Below are 17,763 nucleotides of genomic sequence, written 5' to 3'. Positions count from 1 at the left end.
GGGAGGGAGTGAAGCTTCAGAGACCGAGGGAAGGGGCCTCGTCTGGGGTCAGTGTCGGTCATGTCAGAGTCACATTCAAACCCTGGGTTCTGGGTGCACAGACCAGGGGAAGGTGAGGTGCGCGTGGCGAGGGGGAGGTTAACTTAACATTGCTGAATCTTGGTTTTCCTACCTGTGAAGTCAGGTAGTAAGAGTACTTACTCACCCCTTGGGGTCATTGTGAATGTTTATCAAAGTCAGATCTTCCCTAGGGGACCAAGAACAGGGTCCAGCATGCAGCATGCACTGCGGCAGCCTGGGGTTATCGGGATCATCCTGGTTCACGTGGATTTGACAAGAGCCGGTGACTCACTAGAAGCCGAGTGATTCTGAAGGGTGTTGGTGGGAGCTGTGGGCTCAGGAAGAGACTCTTGGCAGGGGGTGACCGGCTGTCGAGCTGATGGTGGAGGGTGTCCGAGCGAGCAGTGCCCCGGGGATGGACAGACAGTGCTTTTCTCCGAGCAGGACTGAAGCCCAGAAGTGGCTATTTGTGCTGAGGAGCTCCCCACCCTGTCAGCCACTTTTGTTGTGCTTTGATCGGCTTTCTTTCTTGCTTTCTTTTCTTTTCTTTCTTTCTTTCAGATTTTATTTGCCAAAGAGAGAGCACAAACAGGTGGAAGGATAAGAAAACCCATGAAAAGAACTACTAACTAGGGTTTGTGTTCTTATAAATATATCCCTAATTCCTAAACTTTTACGGCAGGCAGAGGGCGAGGGAGAAGCAGGCTCCCCGCTGAGCAGGGAGCCCGATGTGGGGCTTGATCCCAGGACCCTGAGATCATGACCTGAGCCAAAGGCAGATGCTCAAACCACTGAGCCACCCAGGGTCTTTCTTAGAAAGGAGGAAGGCTGTGTTGGGTGTGGCCGCTGACTTCCTACGGCTGCCCCGGTTCTGACTGTGCTGTGAGCCTGGCGGGCTGTCAGATCTGCACCTCCTTCCGTCCTTTGGCACGGGCCAGGCCTGCAGGCTCTGGCCTTGGGGACATGCTGCTCCACCCCTGTAAGTGTCCCTCCTCAAAGGCTGCAGGGGGCGGTGAGCACGGCTGAGTGCTGGCCGTGTGCAGGGCCAGACTGCTCCCTCTCCTGCTCCCGTGTGAGTGGGGGGCTGGTGGGCACCCTCGAGGGGAGCCTCACCCTGATGGTAGCCTGAGCAGGTCTCTGCTGCACAGCCTGGCCTGGGGACATACCCTTCTTTGTGACCTGGGGATAGCTCCTTCTCTGCAGACCACCTACCCCCCAGAGTAGTGGCTTCCTCCTAGACACCCAGCTGGCCTTTGCTTGGCGTCACTGTCTGCCTTCATATGGACATCTTGGCAGAGTTTTGCGCAGGAAAGAACATGCAGATCAGGAAAATGACCACTCTTGTCCCACTTCCTGTCCCCATTTTCAGCCCAGACCGAGTCACCAACCCACGTGGGCTTGCAGTCTGCATCATTCGCTGGGTCGTGATCTTATCTGGTTCCGTTACTTTGTTAGGGGCACCCACTTGGCCTCTATGAGTATACTGTAAGCAAGGACAAGGAGCTGAAAGGTCTTGAGTGCATGTCTTGATGCTTATGGCTGCCTTACCCGGTGTCATTCTTCTGGGCATCGCATAGGCATGTTACTTTTGTTCAGATCTGAAACTCAGAAAGGTAAGACGTTTTTTACTATCACTCAGTGAGCAAGCGACAGAGCTGGAATGTGACCCCCGGTATTTCTGTCACCCCAAATCATGACCTTTTATGTGCTCTGTCCTCGTCAAAGCCTGTTTGGAGAGGGGTGCGGTGATGTCAACGTCTCTCCGTTCTTCCCCTCCTGGCACTTGTCCTGGGCCTTCTAGGACCTGCCTCTTCGGTTGTGCCTGGCTTTGCAGCCTCCTCAGGCAGCCTCCTAGGGCGCTTACCAGGAGCAGAGACATTCAGCGAATGATGGGTCTTTGCACGGAGGTGGGGCCGGTGTGGGGTCCAGTGTTCTGCTTGTCCCCCATTCTCCCGATCTGGAATTGGTGCCACCCTTAGCAGAGACTAAGAGGAATCGACAGTGAGCACATGTGACTGAAGTTAAAAATAGCCCTTTCCGGGAGAAGCACGTGGCGTGCACAGCTTCAGGCCCCTGAGGGGGTCCCATTCTGGCACGGAGAAGCCCGGATTGCGTCGAGTTTCTTCTTGGCCAGAGATGAAGCTTATTCGTGTCAACGCTGTATCCATGGCACTCTGTTCAAGATGAACAAGAGGAGCCCCAGAAAATTTGGGGGCTCGTGATGGGAACTCAAGGCCTCACCCTGTGCTTACATCCTGTGGTTCTAAATTTGAAAACTCCCAGCAAGACAGATTGCATAGACAGGTTACCTGTAAGATTCCTTTGGGGTTCTGATATATTTTTTTTTCCCTTAAAGTATTTAAAGAAAAATGACACTTTAAAACAGCAAGAGCATTTGTTCTCAAAACCACGAAACTGGAAAAGGTGTAAGCGTCCCCGGAAATGAATGAAAATCCCAGGCCGTTTTCACAAATAGGTGATATTTTGGGTTGCACTTTGTTACCTCATCCTGGAGTCTGTGTGTGGCCACTGTTGTCACGTGGCGGAATGGACCTTAGGCTCTCAGAGAAGGTTCCCATTGCCTGTCTCCCTTGAGCAGTCCCTGGAGCAGTGAGGTGGACAGAGCAGGCCTCATGGCCATGTGACAGGTGGAGAGACGGAGGCCGGGTAGGACGGAACGGTGTGGGGCGGTGAGATGTCGTGGGAGCCCCTTTTCTTTTCCGGTGTTTTAATTTCTTCGTCGGTGAGGATTGGCTGTGGGGCCTGGACCAGAGGGTCTTCTTGCTTCATCTTTGTCTCTGCTGTGGCTTTGTGGTTATCGAGGAGGAGACACTGGGTCTGTTTCAGCTACTCAGTGACTTTTCCCTCCTCCCATTCTTCTCATTTAACCAAACTCTGTGGAGCTCCCCATTTTAGAGGTTGGGCTCATGCCCTTCTCCACCAGCACCACGGCCCCACACCCTGATCTGATCTGGGAACGTGCACCAGCAAAAAGGCACCTGCCCATCATGGACAGAGCACACTCGGTGGGGTTGCCTGGATGGGGTAAGTCAGCTGGAGAAAGATCACATCAGGAAGCATCGAGCTGAGCCAGGAGGGGGTTTCTCGAAGCCTGGGTCCCTGGGCATGCTGTGCTCAACAAAGCCTGCCTTTGGTTCCCAGAGCACTTACGGTCCTGGTTGACCACACTCCACCAAACCTCGTTCCGAGGTACCTGGGTGTCCCTGGTGCAGGCCAGTCATGATGATGGTTCTTGGTAAGTGGGTGCTGAACCCACAGGTTCTCTCCTTTGAGGGGCCGGTGGGCAGCCGTCTTGGTGTTTGCATTTTGCCACAAGGGACAGTGAGAGTTGAAGAGGTAAAGTGGCTTGCTGAAGGCCACGGGCTGGTATGAGATGACAGAGATGCAGGCTCAAGGCCAGGAAGGGCTGTGAATTTTCCGTGTAATGCCCAGAGCCTCAGAGCCTGGAGAAAGGAAAGCTTTTCCTTTCTTTTAGGGAAGTCCATGGTCACCTGCCTGCTGGAATCCCTGTTTTTCATCTTTCCCTGGGTCTCCCCCGGGGATGAGAGTGCTCGAGCAATCAAGAGTATATGGTGCCAAGGTCTGGGGTCCTCCTGCTGTGCCAGGCCTGAACCCTGCATTTTGTGAGGTCTCAGGGGGGCCCGTGGGCAGGCCCAGATAGTGGGACAAGAATCGTCTTCTTGGGGAAGCAGCTCGTTAGGAACCGCTCTGGAAGCATTTCAGTATTTTAACAGGATGGCAGATGGGTGGGTGCCTGCCGAGCACGGGACCTGGTCTCTCCAGGCTCGTTGTTATTACCACCGTCCAGGCCCGGGCAAGACAGAACTTTCCCCTTAGTTTTCCTGAGACAAGTTGTATGTTCTTATATTTTTATTCTTTTTCCCAATTTCAGTTTAAAGTAACTGTATGTAAAGAGAAACTCTGGGTAGAGTAAGTCCAGAGGTGGCCTCTGCATTGTCCTCTAGGAACTTGATTTGAAATCGTTCTTCCATAAGACTGCAGAGCAGTGTGGCAGGACCAGGGGTCCCTGGAGCGCTCCTGCCACCGCCAGGTACTGGCCGGCCCCTTGCTGGCTCTGTGGCCTGTGGCCCCGTGATTTGTCTTCTCCTGTGTACCCTTCCTGTGGCTGTGAATGCTTTTTACCTGGAGCATTTGTTTTCTGTGGTTGCTGTGATGAATGACCACAGACTTGGTGCCCACACAGCCCCATTTATCATCATGCAGTTCTGTGGGGTTGGAGGTCCGACAGGGGTCTCACTGGGCTGGGATCAGGGTGTCCGTGGGCTGCACTCACTTCTGCAGGCTCTAGGGGAGGGTCCGTTTCCCTGCTCCTGCCAGTTGTTGGCAGACTTAGGCCCTGGCCTGTGTAGGACTGAGATCCCTGTTTTCTTGCTGGCTGTCAGCTGGGAGCTGTATCTGGCTCCCAGAGGTGGCCCATATCCTTGGCTTATGGCCTCCTCCCTCCATGGTCAAGTCCAGCAGCGGTGGGTCCAGTGCCTTTCGTTGTTTCCTTCTTATCTCTCTGATCCCAGGGCAGAAAGGTTCTCCGATTTCAAGGATGCCTGTGATTAGATTAGCACACCCTGACAATCCAGAATAATCCCCAGCTCAAGGCCCTTAGCCTGAATCGTATCGGCAAAGTTCCCTTTGTCAGGGAGGTAACAGAGTCGCAGGCTCTGGGAATTAGGATGTGGGCATCTCTTTTTTGTGGGGGTGGGGGATTATTCTGCCCCACCATGCCCTAAAGGAAGTTACTTGTGAAGTGCTTAAAATGATAGGTGGAAGCCTCTGGAATTGCCAGCATTCAACCGTTGACCTACAAAAAAGGCAGCCTTATTATATCTAGTCTGTAGTAAATCCTCTGTGAAATTTTGCTTTTGTAATTCCAGTGGTGGAAACTTCATGCTTTATTGAGCTGGTTTGCTATTGTTCTAGTTTCCTATTACTGGATATTCCTTTTCTGAAGTTGTTATAAAGTTGTATTATTTTGGTATTTTAACGCCAATGGTGAACATCCTGATACACTTCGTGATCATCGTGTCTTTGACAAACTGCGGACTGCTGGTTTGGGGGGCTGTGTTTTTTCCCTCTTTACTCTGTACCTCCCCTCCCCTGGCTCGGTGAATGGTTCCTGCCCCCAGCCTCCGGCAGGCCTGGAAGTGCCCCCCTTCCACTGCCAGCCCCTCTTCCGTAATGTAGACGTGCAGTAGGACTTCACCCCCTTTTGGACGTGGCAGTCCCTCTCCCTCTTCCAGGGACTGTCCCCCTGGATTTTCTTGGACCTTTTGCTCTTTGAAGCACGCGGGGAAGGCGCTGTGTTCGGGGATCAGTGGCACCATGACTCCCTCCCACGGGCAGCCTGAACTCCAGGCCCCCACACCCACAGACTTGTGGCTGCCCTTGGAGTGTGATTCTGTGTCCCCAGCTCTGTCGCTCCCTGTGTGTGGTTCTTCTTCACATGGCTGTGCGTAGGCTGGATACTCACTCTGATCAGCTCCTACGAATCCCTGTTCTTGGAAGTGGGTGGGATCTCTGAGAATTGGCTTGACTTGCCTCAAACAGGTGAGCTGACCTCTCAGCCCAGGTTTGTCTGCCCGTGACCCCAGGAGAGGATTCGGACCCAGTTCTCTGGTTCTTACCCCGCAGCCATTCTTAAGAACACTTCTTGGTCGTGTGTGACCACTTAGCAAATGGAGAGAAAGTGCCTAATTTATATCTTTGTGCACGGACACTGATGTCACCCACCTTCTCGCCTTTGACCCAGTAGCAGCCCTCACCTAGTGAAACTGAGGCCCGGGAGGGTACAGGGCTTTCTTGTGGTCACCCCAGGTACTGATGACCAGAATTAGTGATAGGAACCTGGTAAGGTGGAGCAGAGTGAGCTGGGTTCAAATGCTGACTTGGCTTCCCAGGGGTGCTTACCAGGTAAAGTGACAGATCACCTGCAGCTTTGTTGTCTTTCGAGGGAGAAGGGCCATTGAGATCAAATCCTGCTTTGAGGCCGGGCGTCCGTTCTCCCACCCTAGCTGCTGGTCTGGGGTGACCCTTGAGGAGCCCAGCAGTGAGGTTCTACAAGCTGATCTTTCACCTCTGGTTATTATTCTTGGGATCAAGCAGGGAGCCAGGCCTGACTCGGGGCCTCCTGGGCAAGCTCAATGACCTGTCTTTCCAGCTCTCTTTTTTATTATGTCTGGAGCCTCTCTCCGGAGGTCCTCAAAGAAGAGAAAGTGCTATTTTGGGGGCTTTGGGCCTTCCCACCCCGTCTGGTGGCTCTGTGATGTCTCAACCGGCGTCTCCCTGGGGAGAAAGCACTCAAGTCCTGTGATTCAGAGAGTGTTCCTGTGCATTGGCACCACCCCCAGATCCAGCCTAGGCTCTGACACACAATAGGCTCTCCGCGGGGTTCAGGGAGAGAGTGGATTTCTCAGGGCGTCCTGGCGTCATTACTTCCTGCACTGAATCAGCTCAGGTCTCACTTCTGGCCCAACCTTTGTGAGGCTTCGGTGGGTACGTTAGCCCCAAGAATGATGGGGGTTAAGTTTCAATGCAAATTAATAAGTACTGTTTTGTTGTATTGAGAAATACAGAAGCTCTCCTTGTAGGACATCCAGACGGTGAAGACGCTGAAGACACGTGGAAGGTCGAGAGCAACCTCGGCATTCTTGACGTGTTGGACCAGATCACTCACTGTAGGGCCATCCTGTGCGTTGTAGGATGTATAGCCACATCCCTGGCCTCTACCCACTAGATGCCAGTAGTACCATTCCCCCCAAATCCCAGCCCCCCCATTGTGACAATCCAAAATGTTTTCAGACATTGCTCAATATTCCCTCGGGGAGTGGGGCCCAAATCACACTTTGTTGAGAACCAGTGGTCTAGATGTGTTTTGTCTCCCCAGCTGGTAGGGTTGACCTAGACTCTTCCTCAGAGCCTAAAGACAGGAAGGTTGACCAGTAGCTTGGTCTAGGGAAAAGAAACCCGAGTTAAGTGTTTAAACTGAATCTCATGCCAAATACACAGGATGAGCGTCCTTCTGTTTCCTAGCCGTGTGACATTGTGCATATTACTCAACATCTCAGAGCAGCTAGCTCCTGTTCTGTAAAAGAGAAGAATGATCCCGTGCCCTTAAGGATGAAAGATAAGGTGGTCCAGGGCTTCACATTCCATAGGCGCTCAAGAAAAAATAGGTGCCGTAGTTAGGATTAGTGATGGAAGGCATCCGAAGGAAAGCATATCGGGCTCTTGTGCAAGATTCATTGGACTATTTTTGTGTTTAATTATAGAGAAGGGAATGTAAGTTATCAAGATCTCAGCTCTTAAGCTGGTGTGACTGAGGGGCTGAACACGGACTGCGTTTGAAGAGCCCGCCTCGGGTTGGGTTTCTGCAGCGGCCACGTGCTGGCCGCATGACCGTGCTCAGATTTCGCCATCTCAGTTTCTTCGTCTGTGAAATGGGGGCGATAAGACTCTTGACCTCACAGGGCAGGGCACTGTGAGGCTTCAGCGAAATCACGGAGAGCATCTGTCCACCGCTGTTCTTGTCCGGAGGTGACCTTTGAGGCTCTGTTGTCCAGTGCTCTGTTGGACGCCCGGATTGGGCCCTTCACCAGCTCCGGGGCAGCTTAGCTGGGAAGCTTCCCAGGGAGCATGCTGGGTGCAGTGGAGTGTGGGAAGTTCGTCTTTCTCCTCTGACTTGGGGTCCTCCTTGATTTGGATCTCTCTGCCACCGTCTCATGTTTTTTATGGTGTCCCCGGTTCTTCTATCCCAGGGGATCAGGCGTTGGAGGGGAGGGGGCCCCCAAAACAAAGACAAAGGCACCAGCTAGTTCCCCCTGCCACCGGTACTGAGGCCGATGCCCGTGGCAGGAACTGTGGACATATGGCCCTCAGGATGCCTCGTTGGGAACAGTCCGCCTGGCCCCTTTGAACCAGTTTTAAGACCAATTTGGTAACTTGATTTGGAAAGTGGTATCGATGACTCCGAGGGTGCAGGCTGCTCATTAGCCGCCTTCTGGGCCCGGCAAATTGGGTTAAGTGGAATGAAATCGCTTCTCCCCCTCCCTGGGCTCATGGCTGAGGTCCAGGCCCCATTGTAATGAGAACCTCTCCTGGGCAAAGGACATTGAAAAGCTTTCCGGGGAGTCTGGCACTGTGTTTTCATATGTGAATTCTGCTTTCCCCTGGAGGGCAAGGCAGGAGGCTGATAAGACATAAAAATGAAGTGGGTGAGCGAGTGCAGAGCGGGGAAAGTCGGGTCAGAAGAGAACAAACAATGAGCAGTTGTGAAGTCTTTTTCGAGGGCTGGCTATCCTTCCCCTCTTGAGAGATACTGTGCTTGATGCCTTTCCTTTCTTCCTTCCGTCTTCCCCCCCACCCCCCATTACCAACAGTGCTTCGAGGAACATCCTCCTGCTCCCTGGGGCACACGTGTGAGCTCGCCTCTAGGGTTTACACCCCAAGGTGACATTGTTGCCTCCTGATGAGCGTTCTCCATTTTACAGATGCTGCCACGTCTCTTTCCGGAACAGTGGCGCTGATTTACACTCCCACCCTCTGTACACAGGAGCCCCGTTTGCCCCACCCGGTTGCCCGTGTTCCATGCGTCGGGTTTCCACCGTTTTGCGTGAGACGCAGGTTCTGGTAGTTCCCCTGACGGCTAGGCGGGAGAAGGCTGAGCCCCCCGTCTTTGTGCATGTACCTGCCCTGGGAGGAAGGCTCCCAAAGGCAGCCCGAGTCCTCACGGCCCCCTGCTCATCCCCGGGCTCGCAGGAAGACTCATGTCGGAAGCGATTCCCCTGCCCAGTTCACGTTCGTTGGTGGGCGGTGTCCGACCCACCCCTAAGCGGTTTTCTCTGCCATTCAACCGCACAGGGTTCCGATTTCTTTAGGAAATTGGGAAACTATTCCACTGTCCATCCCTTTCATTCGTCCCCCCCCCGCCCCCCCTTCAACTACCCAACGCGTTCTGAGCATTTCATTCAGCACAGGATGCAGGAGGAAGGTCCTGGGGTTGAGGCTGGCTGCTGGACTTGCTGCCCTGCCCTTTACCAGCCCTGCGGCCCAGGGAGAGGCCCGTGAGCTTTCCAGGCAACCATTTGCTCCTCTGTACTGCAGGACTGAAGCTGCCATCCTCACAAGTAGATGGTGCCCGAAGGTGTTTAGATGCATGCATGGAGGCAGCGCTGGCCTGGGGTACCCCTGCAGACCCCTGCAGGCCAAATTGCCCCTGGTGTCTCTGGGTGCAGTCCACCCTTGTTGAATTTGGAGGCCACGTGGTTATGGACGGAGCCTATGGTGGTTGGCCTTTCCGCTCATGGTTATTCACCCAAAGCTGCCAAGCAGTTCCTATGCGCCAGCTATCCCATGCGTTCTATGGAGTACTTTGCATTAGTTAGGTATTACTCTAACTGCTAGGGATGTAATGATGAGCAAACACAGACACGTTCTGCCCTTGGGTGGCCTGTAGTCTAGTGGGGGAGAGAGAGCCAAGCATTAGGATTTGTAGGAAGGAGAATTCAATGCTAAGAAAGCATCTTCACGTCTCCCAGATGTTTCCAGGTGAACTTGTCACTCAATAGACAGGAAGCAGGGGCAGTGTTTATTGCTCTGGTAACTGTGGTTTGTCTCTGAGAGTGCTGATCACCAAGGAGGGGAAAGAAAAGAGACCATGGCAATAATATTAATTGGGAAGAAAAAGGATGGCTCACATTTATTGAGCACTTCCTGGGTGTCAGACCTTATAAGTGCTCAGTGCAAATAAGGCAGGAAACGTTACTATCCCGCTTTTCCGGATAAGCAGGCTGAGTTCAGAGTAGCAGTCTGCCCACGGGGCCAACGCACAGGGGCCCAGGTTTGGGAACGGTGCCTTTCTTTTGTCTGAAAGTGTCTGTGGCTGGTCCCATGTTGCTTGCATCCCTACAAATCCCAGAAAAGCGAGTCCAGCTGTCTTCAGCCTGCATTTGAGCGTGCTGCCGTGCCACTCTCCCTCTGACACTGTCACCTTACTCTTGAGTGCCCTTGCCCCCGGTTTTCTTCAAGCAGCAAGCCTCTAGGAATGATTCTATTCACTTATATAACAGGTATTAATTAAAACGAAGACTTTGTTTTCATTGTGCCTTTGCAAAGTTAAACCCTTGGTCAGTTTTTCATGATGTGTGTCTTATTTATGACAAGGGGTGATCCGTTGTTGAAGGCCTGTCACATGGCGATGTTTTCTCACCTTGTAACAATGAGATGGGTATTTTCTTCATTTGCACTAGGAAATAGAGGCTCAGAGACGTTTGGTAGCTCACCCCAATCACACAGCTGGGTTGAATGGATTCAAGGCCCCAGATGTCTGGCTTTTGATGTCTGCATTCTTATTCCCTTATTGGGAAGTAATTGGGTCAGGGATGGCAAATGCAGTTGGTTGATGTGAAGAGATAGCTACTCTTGCCCGAAAGCTGATCGAGACAGTCTAGGTAAAACACAGCTGTGAAGGGGCGCCTGGGTGGCTCAGTTGGTTAAGCGTCTGCCTTCGGCTCGGGTCATGATCCCGGGGTCCTGGGATGGAGCCCCGCATCGGGCTCCCTGCTCTGCGGGAAGCCTGCGTCTCCCCCTCCCACTCTCCCTGCTTGTGTTCCCTCTCTCGCTGTGTCTCTCTCTGTCAAATAAATAAATAAAAATCTTATTAAAAAAAAAAAAGATTTCTGCCTCACAGACTAGGTCGGGGTGAGATAGAGTAACCTACAGGCGTTGTGAGTTCACTATTGGTCAAGCCCTGTTCTAGCCCTTTCTGTGTCTGAACACACTTAGTGCTCGTGTGCACCCTCTCGGGGAGGGGCAGGGGTGGATATTATCGTGCCCATTGCACAGAGGAAGGAAGTGGGGCACAGAGCTGTTACTTAACTTTCCCGGTGCTACTCAGAAAGCAGTGGGCAGCCAGCATGGGGACTCTTGTGTTTGGTCTCTGGAGCCTGCCGAGCGGATCACTGTGTCGTCCTGGCTCTTACTGCAAGGAGACACGTGCACGGGGGGGAGCCTGCAAGGGCGTGCCCTGCCCGGCTGCTGTGGGGAAGGAGCCTAGAACCCCTGTGTCTGACCCTTCTCTCGTCTGCACTGCGTTGATGATGTGTGGATCCCAGGAGCTGTGGGTGCACTGTGCGCGTGCGTGTGCCTATGTGTGTCTGCCTGTCTTCTCCCCGCCCTGTGTTGGGTCCCAGCACCTCCTTCCCTGTTACCCCATGAGCCTCCTCTCGCTGTTTATCCTCCCTCCTCATCCCTGATCTTAATTGACTTTGGCTTCTGTCCCGGAGCAGCCTGGCGCCCGGACCTGCCGAGCTTCGGTCGCACCTCAGATGGTTAAGCAGAGGGAGGCTTTTAGTAAATGACACGTGCCTGCGAACCCGTCCTCTCCTCCTGGGCTCGTCCCCGCCTTTGTCACCCTTTGTAGTTTCGAGGGCTCTGGAGCCTCTGCCTCTTTTAGAGAGCATCTCATCGCTGGCCGGTGAGTGTCAGGCCCCGGGGACGGGGAGGCCCTCGGCGGCTCCGGGGTTACTCAGGCCTTAACGGTAAAAACGCATCACCCTGAACGCGGGCCAGCCGAGGCCCGGACCCAGCCCTGCCCTGCCCACGCCGCCGGGTCCTGCAGCCAGGCCTTAGTCACTGGCCAGAGAGACTGTCCTTGTTCAGGCTAAGGCCGGCCCCTCCTTGGACAGCCCTGCTTCCTGGCACAGCTTCGTGCTGGAGGACGTGGACTCTCCCTCCGACGTCCGGCCAGGGGAGCGCTCATTTGTGGAGCACTTCGCAAGTGTCAGATGCTGTGCCGGCCACTTTACAAACATGTTCTCGTTCACTTCTCTCAGGAGACCTCTGGGGCGGGTGCTCTTCCCATCTCCCTCCCACGAAGAGGAGGCCAGCTGAGCCGCGGAAGGCTAACAAGAGAAGGTAGCTCATCTGACTTGGGTGATGCGGGTGCCAGGTACCTCTCTAGACTCCCCATGAGCCCTTGTGTGTATGCGCCACTACCGCGAGGCCTGTTTCACGGGTGGAGAGACCAGACCCGGGCGTTTCTGGGTCCCCTGGCTCACGCAGGCATGGGGTCTGCCTGTCTAGCCTTCGCCACAGGGCTGTGCCGTTAACGCGAGGAAACGTCAGCAGGGGTTTCCAGGTGGGCCTGTCTGGCCCCCAAACTCTATAGAGTGTGGAAGTTCCCCACTGCCCCACGGGGCCCGCGTGGGACAGACGGGTGGAACTTCCCATTTTCTCAAATGGGCACCAGGGAAAGGGCTATGTGGTCGCCGAGCACAGGTGGCGAATTTGCTTAAGGGACTGAAGGGTGAGGAGACAGCTGGGAGTCACATATGGCAGAGATGGCCCCGGCAGCACTGACCTTCACCCTGAGGGCCGGGGCCCCTCCTTCCTGGCCCCTCGGCGCACGCCCTGGGTCCACAGTCCCTCCTCCCCACCTGTCTTCCAGGGTCGCCTCGAAGAGGTGGGGGCTACAGTGGAAGTCAGCGCCCGCCTGCTCAGCACTTTCACACTTTAGGAGACATTTCACAGACACGAGCTCATTCCACTGAGCAATCACGTGGGAATTCCAGCCCCCATTCCGGGGAAGGGGTACCAGAGGCTTCCACAGAAGGGAAGTGTCTGCCTGGGAGCTGCCCCCACTCGTGCTATGCCACCGAGCGGCTGGAGCTCAGCAGCCCTCCAGCCAGGGGCTCCCTGCACGGAAGCGTCCAGGCTCGTGTCCACCCTGCTACTCGAGCCCCGGCTGTGGGCGTGGGTGCAGGGCTGTGAGCGGGAAGCTCAGGCAGGGCCGCTGGGTGGAGTCGGTGCAGGACTTAGAACAGTCAAAGGGAAGATAGCCTCCCAGTGTGGCGCAGACATCTAAGTGGCACCAGGAGATCGCGGGATGGTCTGGAGATGAGAGCAGAGCGAGGCTCCTGGAAGGAGAAATGACAAGGCAGGTCCCAGAGGGGAGCAGTTAATAGTAACAGCGGCTATCCCTGGGCAGTCATATGCCTCGATGGTGCTGGAACCTCACGGCCCTCACGGTGCTGGTCCTCAGCATCGCCCTTGGAGGAGGAAGCCGCTTGCCCCATTTTGCAGACTGAGAAACACACCCAGGATTCAGTCCAGGGCTGACCCCAAACCTCCCTTCTTCCCTCCCTGCTTTTGCTCAAAAACAGAATTTCTTTAATGTTACTCTAGGAAAGTTTACATTTTTTAAAAGATTAAGTTTCTTTCTGCGATGCCTGGCTTGTGACAGATTGCAGATTAAGAGCCAGATTTGGGTCTTTGCCGCCCAGGTAGGCTCAGAAAGGCTCCTCTCAGGGGAGGCTGGGGGAGCCTGCGGTTTCACCCTCTCAGCAGAGAGGGGGACCTGTTAACCTGCCTTGGAAGCTAATAAAAAAATCCCAGTGAGATCATGTCTGTTAAAGCCCTTTGAGCTCCCTGAGCGCTGAGGCTGTATTAACACGCACCCTTACTACTGCTTACTCAGCAAAGATGTCCCCAGGGCTGCAAAGCCCATTCCCTCCTTCCAGCCCCCTTGTTTCCTTATGCGTTTTCTTTGATGCTTCCTTTGCCACTCGAATATCTGCCAAGTTTTTGCTAACCTATCCTAGAAGGCACAGGCATATGTTGGGCACTTCTGTTGTGCTGAGCCTTGTATATCCGTTGACTCCTTTAGGCCTTATGGCCATCTTGTGAAGCGAGATGCATGCACGTCCCCTTTTCAGGTGAGGCACCCGAGGTCCAGGCTGGGGAGGTCAGCAAGGTCACAGCTTAGAGCAGCGAACCCGCTCCCGAGGTATGTTTACCAGGTCACGTCTTGCCGAGATCATGTCTGCGTTTTCCAGATCATTGTCTCCAGCAAACAGAAGCTGCTCTGCTCTTCCTTAACGGAGGAGGGGAGTTTGGCTCTGAGATGATGGTGATGGTGTGTTACTCATTTTTGCAGCAAAGCCAGGGCTGGGTCATTTCTGTCCCTTTGAGTAGTTCTGGAGAATCTTGGCTGCGATCTGCCAGGGGTCACCCCACCACAGCCTCCCTGTGCAGGAACACCTCCTTGGCTCTTTGCGTGTGGGGGATGGGCAGGTGGGCTTTGAGGTCCCCCTGAGGACCCGACCCGAGGCCAGCTCTGCCACCTCCATCATTCAAATCAGGAATCATTAAATCATTAAATCTTTGGAATGCCTTTATCAGGGGGGCTTTCGAGAGAGATGGAAAAAATAGTTCATAACAGCTAACATTTATTGGGTATTTAGTCTGAGCCAGTCACTTTTCTGGAAGGGTCTAGTGTTGGGTCTGGCAGGAACAGCACTTGCCCACACTCCTTCCAAGCTCACCATGAGATCAGCTGAGCAGGCGATTTGCTCCCATTTTATAGACAAGGAAGTTGAGGCTGAAGCTCAACGTTACAGAATTGGGGCTGAAACCCAAATCTCCTGATTCAGGGGATGAAACATTCCCCTTCCAATACTTAAAAAAAAAAAAAAAAAAAAAAAAAAAAAAAATCAGTTGTGAGCCCGTTTCCATGTGGATTTCCTAGATGACTGGCTTTTTTTGACTAGAGCCCAGATAGGTGGGTCAGAAGCTGCCTAACACCCCCGTTCCCCTTCCCAGTGGAATTCCAGCTGCAGAAGACAGGGAAAAGCCAAATGTGGCCAAGGGGCCTGGCTGCAGGACTTTGGAGAACACCGCCCCAAACTTCAACTACAACAACCTGGAATACCTCTTAGTTTGTTACTAGAAAACAGACCACAAACATATGCAAAAACGAAAACAAAAACTAGACTTTTGTCATTCCTTGGCAAGGACTGGAAAGAAGACTTGCCTCTGGAGGTCACGCTGGCCACCCTACGCTGGCCACCCCTGTCCCCAGCTTTGCTTGCCCTGTGGGCCTCAGAATATTCTTTGGGAATCATTCTTAGAGGTGAGAGAGGCCTGCAAACCCGGTGTCATGACTAGTAGAGGCGTTTTTTGGTGAACTGGTATTTAGTGTGGCTGTGCATCCTCTGTGAATGGGACCCGGCAAGCGCTGCTTGTGACCCACGGACTCCCTCCTGCTGGGAAGCGCCTCCCACCGTGTGCGGGGCCCTGGGCCAGCACTTTGTGTGTGTTCCCGCCCTGGCCCCTCAGCGGGACCCCAGCACCTCAGAAAGGGACTGTCTTTGGAAGTCTGGCCTTTAAAGAGGCAGTTCAGTTGAATGAGGCTGTCAGGGCGGGCCCTCATCCAACCCACCCAGGAAATCTGGACGCACAGACACCAGGGATGCATGCACACACAGGAAAGACCATGTGAGTACATAGCAAGGAGGTGGCCACCTGCAGGCAAGGAGAGGGACCTCAGGAGGAACCAAACCTGCCAACACCTTGATCTGGGACTTTCAGCCCCTGGAACTATGAGAAAATAAATTTCTGTTATTAAAGCCATTCCATCTGTGGCATTTTGTTGCAGGAGTCCTAGCAGATGGATAGACCCTGTGTTTGGGCAGTGCTATCGACTAAGAGCGCTATAGGGAAAATAGTAATTGTCATATCAAGTGGGACAAATCAATAAATAGCCTCATGTTCGTTCAAGTCACGCTTCAAAATTACCAACAGTGGTTGATCTTGAGAGCTTCTGAGGTTTTGGAATTGTGCACAAGAATCAGTATTGTCATTTCTGTCTTGCAGGTGAAAATCCAAAGGCAAAGAAACTTAGTCACTTGCCCAAAGGGCACTTAGTTTGTGCAGGGGCTGGATTCGAACTCAGGATTCGGACCTGGGCTCCTAAACGGTGAATTTACACACCACACTGCACCCTGTCTCGACGGAGATTGCCCAGGACCGTGTCCCCAAACACCTCTGGGGCTGTAGACACACCAGTCAGCAATGATAGTACGTTAAAATGGAACATGAGACTGATGTCTGGGACCCAGGCTGAAGTGGGGAGAGCCCCGGCCATGGCTCTAGCACTCAGCTTCTCCAGGGTGAGCCCGAGTGCTTGTCCCCCAGGAAGGACGGGGCTGAGGCAGGCTGACAGGGCTTGGGGCAGGAGCTGTGGCCTCAAGTGGGCCGCCCCTCCCCTGTCCACCACCTTCAAAGGCTGCCTCTTGGCTGATGGGGTGGGAGCAGCAGGCCACCGTGTTTGCTCTGGACAGAGCCTGGTCTGTCTTTCCAGCCGGTGCAGGGACAGGCAGGGGGCTATGGCAGGGGGAGGACTGTGCCTGTTTCCCATCTTGCCTGGCAGAGGGAAGACACAGCCCTCAGTTTCATTTTTTTAAGTCCGACACATCTCTGCTAAAGCTGAACGCAGGGTGTACTTTGAACCTGAGCTAGAACTCGCCTTTTTGGAGCAGCTCCTTCTTGTTATTCCGTTGGCTTTTTAAAAGAATAGTTGTCTCCTCAACCACATTCTCATGATGGAAGCTGTTATTACCATCATCAGCATTACGATTTTTTATTCCTCTCTATAGAAGTTAACTAGTATTCCTGGCCTTGGGGTTTTACTTGTATTACACGCATGATGTTTTAGTGCTTTCCGAAGAGCTTTTCAACCACTGGCACCTTGATCTTAGCTATTATTATCCCTCTTTTGCATAGATGGAAGTTCAGAGATGTCAAGTAACTTGCCCAAGGTTGCACAGCTTGTGGAGTGGCAGGATCCACTCTGCTCCTGAGTTCCGAGGCGCTGAGAGTAGCACACAGTGGCACCTTGTCACACGAACCCCTCCTCACGCTCAGGGTTTAAACGTATCTTCTGCAGGACAGGAGGGCACTGTCTCCATCTTAGAGGCAAAGGGACCCAAACGCAGGAGCAGTGACTTCTCAAGGGTCACACGGCTCATTCCTTCTCAGCACCCTGCCCTGTCCCAGGAGAGAGCGCTTCGGGCAAGTTGTTCAGCCACTGGGATCCTCATCTACAAAGCAGGGAGCCGAATACGCTGTCGTATTTTTGCAGTGGGGTCATGTTGGGAGTGCCGCCCGGGCGTATCGCTCAGCAGTCAGGACAACGCAGCCGCCATCTACCTGGCCCTCCCTGAACAAACTCACTTCCACAGCAAAGGTCAGAGTCAAGTGCCGTTTAGTTCCCCCATTTTCTAGCTAAGGAAATGGAGGCACAGAGAGGTCGACACATTTGCCCAAGGTCACACAGCTTTTCCGTGGCAGCGTCAGGATTCAAACCCAGGCCGTCTACCGTCATTGCCTGTGCTCCGGATATGCGGTTAAGCCAGGGCTGATCTTGTTCCAAGGGGAGTACATGGCGTGGTACAGCTCATGCCATGGTGATCCCCAGAACGGCACACAGGCAGGTGTCGCGGGCAGGAAGGGAAATGTGAGGTGTTGGGGTGTCGTTCCCTTGTTCCGCCAGGCAAAGCCCCGGCTGGGCTGGGGGCTGCTGTCTGATCCGTGGGTGCTTGCATTCGGCAGAGCCCGGCACCAGAAGCCCAGCTGGGCGAGCAGAGCTGAGGGCATCTAACACAAAGGGGTGGGGGGGACGAATGGGAAAAATGTGGGGAGGGCGTGGGCGAGGAATCTAACAGGAACATGCAGAGCACTTGGTTGGCCAGGGGATCTAAGTGGGGTGGGGGGAGACTATAATTCATTCATTTAAATAAAAATAATTATTTAGCACCTCTGGTACGCATGGTGGGCAGCTTTCTGCTCTCTGTTTTGAGCACGTTTAGTGATCTGTTTTTCAGATGAGGAATG

The 17,763-nt window shown here is 53.6% G+C and overlaps 1 long non-coding RNA gene across 24 annotated transcripts in view; it reads left to right on the top strand.

Annotated features, from left to right (window-relative positions):
* LOC114211185 (uncharacterized) overlaps positions 1–17,763 on the top strand; it is a 376,382-nt gene that overhangs the window by 101,664 nt on the left and 256,955 nt on the right. Inside the window, exon 1 of one of the 24 annotated variants that reach the window (XR_015768073.1) lies at positions 953–1,039. The exons of 21 other annotated variants lie outside the window; for them this stretch is intronic. This is a non-coding gene — a long non-coding RNA (uncharacterized LOC114211185). Of the gene's footprint in view, positions 1–952; positions 1,040–1,533; positions 1,674–2,935; positions 3,106–17,763 lie in introns of those variants that run through there. 2 more of the 24 variants (XR_015768074.1, XR_015768076.1) reach the window with 2 other exon arrangements.

This window comes from Eumetopias jubatus, unplaced genomic scaffold (genome assembly GCF_037043125.1).
Source record: "Eumetopias jubatus isolate StellerSeaLion01/CBP00866 unplaced genomic scaffold, mEumJub1_p1.0 scaffold_4, whole genome shotgun sequence".
Taxonomy (NCBI): Eukaryota; Metazoa; Chordata; class Mammalia; order Carnivora; family Otariidae; genus Eumetopias; species Eumetopias jubatus.
The sequence above is the reverse complement of the archived record's forward strand: the minus strand, read 5'-3'. Positions and strand labels throughout refer to the sequence as shown.